Raw genomic sequence first — 8,643 nt, forward strand, 5'->3', positions numbered from 1 at the left:
CCATTTATTGAAGGAAGAACTATAAATTACTCTTTAATGGGAAACGTTTTGTAAGGTTTATCAACCATGCCTTTTTGCATTTGCAAGGAAACTTAGCAATACTTGTTTATAAAAAGAAGCATTTCACATTCAATCTGTTGCAAGTATTTGGAGAGTGAGAATGCAGTGAGATGCAATTTTCAGGACATCATTTAGTTAACTCCAATTTAGATAAAAAGGTTTGACCAATGATACTAATCTTCTTACATGACAGCACTTAGAAATATGCTAATAATGCAACCAGTTATTAGGCAATTCTTCTTGAACTGGAAATACAAAGAAATGCAGAGTTTGAACTTATAGCACAGGATTGCACAACCAAGTGGGCTACATACACCTAGTAGTACACTCTCCTTAAGTTCCATGATGCTCCACCAATCAGATAAAAGGAAAAAACAACTTTGGCTGGGAGAGGAAGGCGAGATTTGCTTCGTAACAATTTCTTACTTGCTTTTTTAAATTGGTTCTTGTAATGAGCCAGAATAGATTAATTCCAAATCATTATTTAATGCTCCATGGTTTTAACCCTTTATTTTAGGAATAATTCATGTTATTCTAAGGATCCAGGGTTTTTATTCTTTCCCCCATCTCCTCAGGATTTCATATATCTCTCTGAATCTGGACATCATTCGATATTTTCCCACTCAGTGGTGGTAGAGAAGGTTAAAAATGTATAAGGCTGTGATATCAACACATAGACAAGCTGTCTTAGATATTAAATAGAAGAAACTAAAGATATGCTTATTTTGAAGTGAAATTGTATTTTTAATGAAAACACAAATCAAGCCTTAGAAATGCAATCCATGTTTTAAAGATTCAGAATATCTTACAATGCAGTCCTAGCCCATGCACCTATGAATAAATTGTTATCAGAATCGTCAATGTTTAACAAAACACAAATTGAAATAATTGAATTAAAGATTAGAAGCTGCTGTAGTATAGAATAATCTAAAGACATTTATGTTTAAACTAGAGGTTTCTCCAAACAGTCAAGAGAGCTAACAAAGACGTTTATAAAAATATATGAAATCCAGTCAGAAAAACAAGTCTAACCAATTAAACCAATTAAAAACAAAGAGAAATGTAGTGTTGAGTTCGGATTAGTTATGGGAATCACATTATATTTATCCTGAGAATAAGATTAGTAACTCATCACATAGTTAAACTGGAAAGCAAGAAAAAGGGGCAGGCAAGATTGCATATGAAGTCTGGATACAATGCATGTAAAGATCCTTACCTGATTTTATGCCTTAAGAAACAGAAGAATAAGATGACAGAAACAGCAGTTCTGGCTCCAGGCTATTTAGGGCATTGGAAGTCTTAACAAACACTTTAAACTGGATCTGGGATTCTTCTCCCATAGAAAAGCAATGCAATAACAACCTATGCACATACAGTGCATAAACTATATAATTTATTTTTTGAACCTGATACCACTCATGTGTCTTGGAACCACAATTCTCAGAATAGCCTTGCGATGAAAAATATTATTTAGTTACAAAGGACTTGGGGCAGTGCTTATCACTAATACTGAATTTACCACTGACTAAAAACATTAGAAATTATAATTAAACACATCTGGAGATCTGTAGGTTGAGGATGGCTAATGTATTTGTTATAATTCAATTCAAATTTAATACAAATGTATATCTTATATTTGTTTTCCCATTTAACCTCCAGTCTTATAAATTGTCCTACCAGAATGTGATAAGATTGCAAGTACAGAATTCAGTCAATATAACTTGAGGTGTCACTCTAAGGAAAAATCACAAAATTGCATCTCACTTATTTTGGCCAAAACTGTATCTCACTCTAATGAGGGGTGTCAAACTGCCGGTCCGAAGGCCGGATGCGTCATGCCGAAACTGTGCCCACCCCATTGCCGGCAATGGGAAAAAAAGTCATGATACGTCGTGACACGTCACGTGACATTGCGAGTTTGACACCCCTGCTCTAATGAATGCAGGGGAATTCATTAGAGAAAGCAAATATGTTTGAAAAGTTAGCAGTAAAAGGAAACAGGGCCACCAAAAAAAAAAACATAGTGACTGGACAACATTATAGCTGACAGCAGTCAGAGCACAAAACAATTCAAAGAAGTAGTGCAAGACTGGAAGATGTAGAGAAACCTGGCTCATAGAATCGTCAAGAGTCAGACAAGACTGAATAGATAACATCATCATCATAAATTGGGAAAGGCAAATAGACATTCATTTATGCTAAAAGAAAAGTCTCCTTTCAGTTGAGCTTGTCTTCTGATTTCATGACATATCCCTCTCTTGGCAATGTATTTTTCCAGGGTTTTTTTCCTTTTTGTTTTGTTTTTTTATCTCCCAGTCTACAGCCCTAGGCATTTTCTCTCTTCCAAATACTAACCAGGACTGAGATGTGTTTGAATATTAGTAGTAATCAACAGTCCAACTAACCAGGACTGACTCCGCTTAGCTGTCTGCCAATATTTACAATTTGCTATTGCATGTTCTGGGTCCCTTTTGTGAAGCAATGTCACTTGATATGATCCAGGAAGTGCAGTTTTGCTGTTCCAGATAACCTTCCCCTCAAAAATATGGATAGCTCTAGTCCCGCTGGCCTTTCAGAAGCACTGAAGACTTGACTCTTCCTCCTAATGTTAGGGACAATTATGTTAGTAAAGCTTGGTATGAGTATTTTGTTTTTACTGCTATTATACAAGTGCTCCAACTTTTTTATTGATTGGAGGCTTTTTTGGGTACTTTATATTATGTTTATATTTATATTGTTTCAACTTCCTATCTTATGATTAAACTCCATATGCATTTGCACAAATAAACAAGATTTTATATTATGAAATATAAAACATTAATATTTGTCTGTTTCCTCAATTCTTCTAAACTCTGATTGCTTAAACAATTGCTTCCTTCCTTCCACGGTATTACTGCACATTTACTCAAGGAGAGAACCTTGCCCAACCTTTTTCTCCTTTGCTATTTTTAGCTTGAAAATATTTGCCTCTAAGAGTTTGAAAATGTGTGAAGACCTACATAACTAATTTTAAACTAAACCAAGCCAAGAGACTTGTGGAAATACACAGCTACCAGCTAACGAGGTTATTTGATTGTCTCTGCAGAAAATAAGAAATTATTATAATTATCCATTGTTGGTGTATGTGCCTATGTGTATTCTTATCTATATAGTAAACATTTTAATAAAGGTTCATTTTTGGAGCATTTGTTTTTAGAATATTTTAATTCAATGTATAATGTGAAGAACAGTTGTAAGCTGTAGCTGAAGTTACAATCATGTGAATACTTATTTAGAAGTAAGTTCTTAGAATACAGTGAAATTTAAAAGAGGCATACCTTCAGACTAGGATGCTCATATGGACAAGTATATTCGTAACTTTAAAATAAATTGCCATAAACTATATTAAATAAAATTTAATTTTCCAATACTATCTTAAGATTAACCAAAATGTATTGAAAAAGTTTTCTAAGATTTATCAGAATAACATTAAACGAAGCCAGGCAGAGGGCTAGATGTTAAAGTATAGAAGAATCTGGATCATTACCTTATAAGGAAATTCAGCATAAACAATAAATTATGTCATTCAAATACCAATCTGCACTTGGAACTCTAGCTACTCATTCCTTCTCTATCTAATAGTCAGTTAATAATAGCTTATTTGGCAATAATCTTGTTGTGTGCCCATTATTATGTATGTACACAAAAATAAAACTAACCAGCATCTCTTCTGACCTGCTCAAGGGACACACTGTATAGAAACCCAAGTGTTGCTCAAGCAGTGTTTCTAGAGTGCTTCTAAGTAGCCATGATGGCTTAAGCAACAATATGTTGCTCCATCCCTGTTCTAATATTTTCAATTTTCACTTGAAATTATGACTAAATGTATGTATAATGCCAAAGATATCTCTAACATTTAATAATCACAGTGAAAATTATCCTATAACAATAAATATTCAAATAAGAAGTGTAGGAGGTGATTTGTAAAAAAGAGTAAATGAAAATAGGAGGATGTCTTGAGAAACAACACAAAAGTACAAAAAGAGGGAGAAGGAGCAGGGAAAATGACATGCAATGAAATCTTACATTTATTCAGAACTAAATCACACTTATTCAGTAGGATTTATATCTATGCTAAATATGCATTTGACTGCAGCCAAAGAAATTCCCTCTCTAAATTAAGGTATATTATACACACTTACTCTCCTTGTGTCACTTTATAAAGTAGATGGAGGAAAAAACAGTTTTGAACTTTCCAATGCTGCAGTATCTTTTTAGTCTTTTTCATTATAGTAAGGGGACACAGAATCCATTTGCATTTTCCAGTTCTTAAACTCCATGTACTAAGTATGTAATTCAAGCGAATATTATTCTCTGAGAATTTTAGTTTTTAATCACAAGATCACATTTATACGGTTCCGCCTTTCTCCCCAAACTTGGTAAGTATGGGACATTGTAAAAACATATGTTTTAAACAAACATTATCATTATTACATCTCCAACAAAGTGCTGTCTCAGAAGTCCTTTTTTATAGAAACATAAGAGGGTCCAATATGTTATTAAAAGCTTTATTAAAAATTGCTAAGTAGTTTAAATTGCATTTTAAAGAAAGTACATATAAAATATACTTGGCTTATGATTTTGCTAGACTTATTTTATATCTGTGTCCGTTTATCTGTTACCATTCCTACAATGACATCTACTGGTAAAAGCAGTTCCTGAATACTTAAGAAAAAAGCTTTTATCAGTAAAGTATATACTCCTCTAGGACTAATACTCCTTTAATACTCCTTTAACCTTATTATTTCTATATCTTTCTGATGACACCAAAGATACATAAGCCAAACTTTTTGACATGTTGAGATATACCTTTTGTCTCTTCTCTCATAGTTTATTGAATAGAACACAGTTGAATCTACACAATAGGTTAAACCATGAATTGTGGTTCCTAACTATAGTGGCTGGGTTTATGTAACACAATAGGCCCGCAACCTGGGCGTCCTCCTGGATGCTCGGCTGTCTTTAGACGATCATGTGACGGCTGTGGCCAGGGGGGCTTTTCATCAGGCTCGCCTGATACGCCAGTTGCACCCCTTTCTGGATCGGGACACCCTACGCACGGTCACTCAAGCCCTCATTGTTTCCCGCCTGGACTATTGCAACGCTCTCTACATGGGGCTCCCCTTGAGGTGCACCTGGAGGCTCCAGCTAGTTCAGAATGCAGCCATGCGGGGGATTTTGGGGGCCTCTAGATACTCCCATGTAACACCTCTCCTGCGCGAGCTGCACTGGCTGCCGGTGGCCTTCCGGATGCGCTTCAAGGTGTTAGTAACAACTTTTAAAGCGCTCCATGGCAATGGACCTAGGTATTTGCAAGAACGCCTCCTACCAAATATCTCCCTTCGACCAGTCCACTCCCACAGAGAGGGCCTCCTTAGAGTGCCGTCGGCCAGTCAATGCCGGCTGGCGACCCCCAGGGGGAGAGCCTTCTCTGTGGCAGCTCCTGCCCTCTGGAATGACCTACCCCCCGACCTACGTACAACGACGGACCTGCGCCTCTTCCGCCAAGCCTTGAAAACCCATCTATTCCATGCGGCCGGCCTGGCGTAGTTTTGATTGGGCTTTGCTAGGGGTTTATATGGGGTATTTTAGAGCAGGCTTTTTATTCAATATTTATTGTGATTTTTATTATTGCCTGTTCACCGCCCTGAGTCCCGTAAGGGAGATAGGGCGGTATATAAATTTAAATAATAATAATAATCCTTTTTCATAGAGCAGCACCGCAGCTACAATAGTTACATATGCTATTGTAACATGGAAGATTAGATCAGTGCTAAGAGTGTGCTAAGTCTTATTTTACAGCAGAGAACTTTGCTGTCAACCACCTGAGGAAGAATTTCTAATGTTAACTGAACAGGAGCAAAAAAAATTAGACTGGTATAATGATATGTGGGAATGAGACAGGTGAGTGGAGGAGAAATGCTGTATAGAGAACAGCCAGATACTGTAAATTGGCATCACTGCAGTTACTTAACGACCAGATATTTGTACTACAAATCTGCAAGATTATATTAATGTAGCCTTACAATAAAGTACAATTAGTGCATCTGGTATTGATTCGTGTGTAATGTACCTGGGAAGGCTGACATATAATTATGTAAAATCCAGAGTTAGTTACAGTAAGCATTCCTTTAGAGCAGGGGTCTTGTGGACTGAGGAATTCTGGGAGCTGAAGTCCACAACTCATAAAAGGGCCAGGTTTGAAGACCCCTGCTTTAGGAGTCAACTATGAGTCCCCCTTATGACTCCAATAAGTAGTAGGTGTACCCCAAGACATTTAGTATTATCTGATTTACTTCTGCAGTTTTTAATCTCACTATATTAAAGTACAATATAGCATAAAAGTTTTTGTAGCTGTAAAAGTCTTGGTTATTTTTTCATTCCTCCAAATAAATTATTTCCTATTAAAAAAAGTTGTGTGTGTGTGTGTGTAATTTTATTCTAAATTACAGAAGAAATTCTCAACTATTTTGGTCTTTGACCCCCTTGCATTATCAAAGAGCTTTAGTATGTATTTGCTGTATTATACATTAAAAATGAACAATTTTAAGATATTTATTTGATTTTGCAGATCTCCTGAAAGGGTGTCAAAGGTCATTGGGGATCCGCAAACCACACTTTGGGAACCAATGAGATACAGAAAACATTCCAGGAAAAAAACAAAATGAGATTGTCTATATAAAACATGCCACCTGTTACTAAAATCACAAAGTTGTATGATCAGAATGATACTATGTGTGTCATCAAAATAGAATATTAGCTATAGCATACACAGAACCAGTAAGAAGCAGAACACTATATTCACTTTAACAGGTTCCTATCTGTTAAACCTCCAGATTCAACTAATTAGTTGGAGGGATTATTAATTGAACTAACAATCAACTCCCATGTATCCTTACACAATTAAAAGATTCAGTGTACTTGGAACAAGTTCTTATCTTGCATAACATTGCAGCTGTACCTTAATTTTCACTGATTTCAGTTAAATCAAGATCATAATTACTGTATCCTATTGATTTAAATGGAACCAAAATTCAATTAACTCTTTATGCAACCCATTAAAATATCTGCTTATTTAAATATTAAAATAATTTAAATCAAAGTTCTATAATCAGAGATTAGTACAATAGTGAAAGAATTCAGGTGTATATTTTTTTAAAACATAAACTTTTTTTCCTCCCCAACGAGTAATCATTTGGAGGGTAATTCTAAAATCTGTATTTACCTTGTATTTCTGAAGTACAGAAAAAATACTTTAATTTTAAAAAATCAATATACACTAAATAATAATAATAATGTTGGAAGGGACCTTGGAGGTCATCTAGTCCAACCCCCTGCTCAGGCAGAAGACCCTATACCATTTCAGACAAATGGCTGTCCAGTCTCTTCTTAAAAACTTCCAGTGTTGGAGCATTCACCGCTTCTGGAGGCAGGTTGTTCCACTGGTTAATTGTTCTAACTGTCAGGAAGTTTCTCCTTAGTTCTAGGTTGCTTCTCTCCTTGATTAGTTTCCATCTGTTGCTTCTTGTCCTGCCTTCAGGTGCTTTGGAAAATAGTTTGACTCCCTCTTCTTTGTGGCAGCCCCTGAGATATTGGAACACTGCTATCATGTTCCCCCTCGTCCTTCTCTTCGTTAAACTAGACATACCCAATTCCAGCAACCGTTCCTTATATGTTTTAGCCTCCAGTCCCCTAATCATCTTTGTCCTAGTGGACAATCACTTAAATATGAGCCAGCAGTGTGCTGCAGCTCCCAAAAAAGCCAACACAGTGCTGGGCTGCATTAACAGAGGGATAAAATCAAGTATCAATACCATTTTACAATGCCTTGGTAAGGCCACACTTGGAATACTGCATCCAGTTTTGGTCACCACGATATAAAAAAGATGCTGAGACTCTAGAAAGAGTACAGATAAGAGCAACAAAGATGATTAGGGGACTGGAGGCTAAAACATATAAGGAACGGTTGCTGGAATTGGGTATGTCTAGTTTAATGAAGAGAAGGACGAGGGGAGACATGACAGCAGTGTTCCAATATCTCAGGGGCTGCCACAAAGAAGAGGGAGTCAAGCTATTCTCCAAGGCGCTTGAAGGCAGGACAAGAAGCAACGGATGGAAACTGATCAAGGAAAGAAGCAACTTAGAACTAAGGAGAAACTTCCTGACAGTTAGAACAATTAACCTGTGGAACAACCTGCCTCCAGAAGCGGTGAATGCTCCAACGCTGGAAGTTTTTATTTATTTATTTTATTTATTTATTTATCAAATTTATACCCCGCCCTTCTCCTAACGGACTCAGGGCGGCTTACAGCCAGTTAAAACAGATAACTAATACAATAATACTGATTTTAAAATATGATTAAAATGAAATATTCATTATTGGCCGTTTCTTTTTAAAATTATTTTAAAACCAAATTAAAATACCCCTTAGGCCAGTCCGGCTAGCTTAAATAGCCATGTCTTGAGGGCGCGGCGGAAGGAGGGGAGATCCGGAATCACCCGGATCTCTGGGGGTAGTTCGTTCCAAAGGGTGGGGGCTCCAAC

Source organism: Protobothrops mucrosquamatus, unplaced genomic scaffold, assembly GCF_001527695.2.
Source record: "Protobothrops mucrosquamatus isolate PMUCROS unplaced genomic scaffold, P.Mucros_1.0 scaffold12, whole genome shotgun sequence".
NCBI classification, from domain to species: Eukaryota; Metazoa; Chordata; class Lepidosauria; order Squamata; family Viperidae; genus Protobothrops; species Protobothrops mucrosquamatus.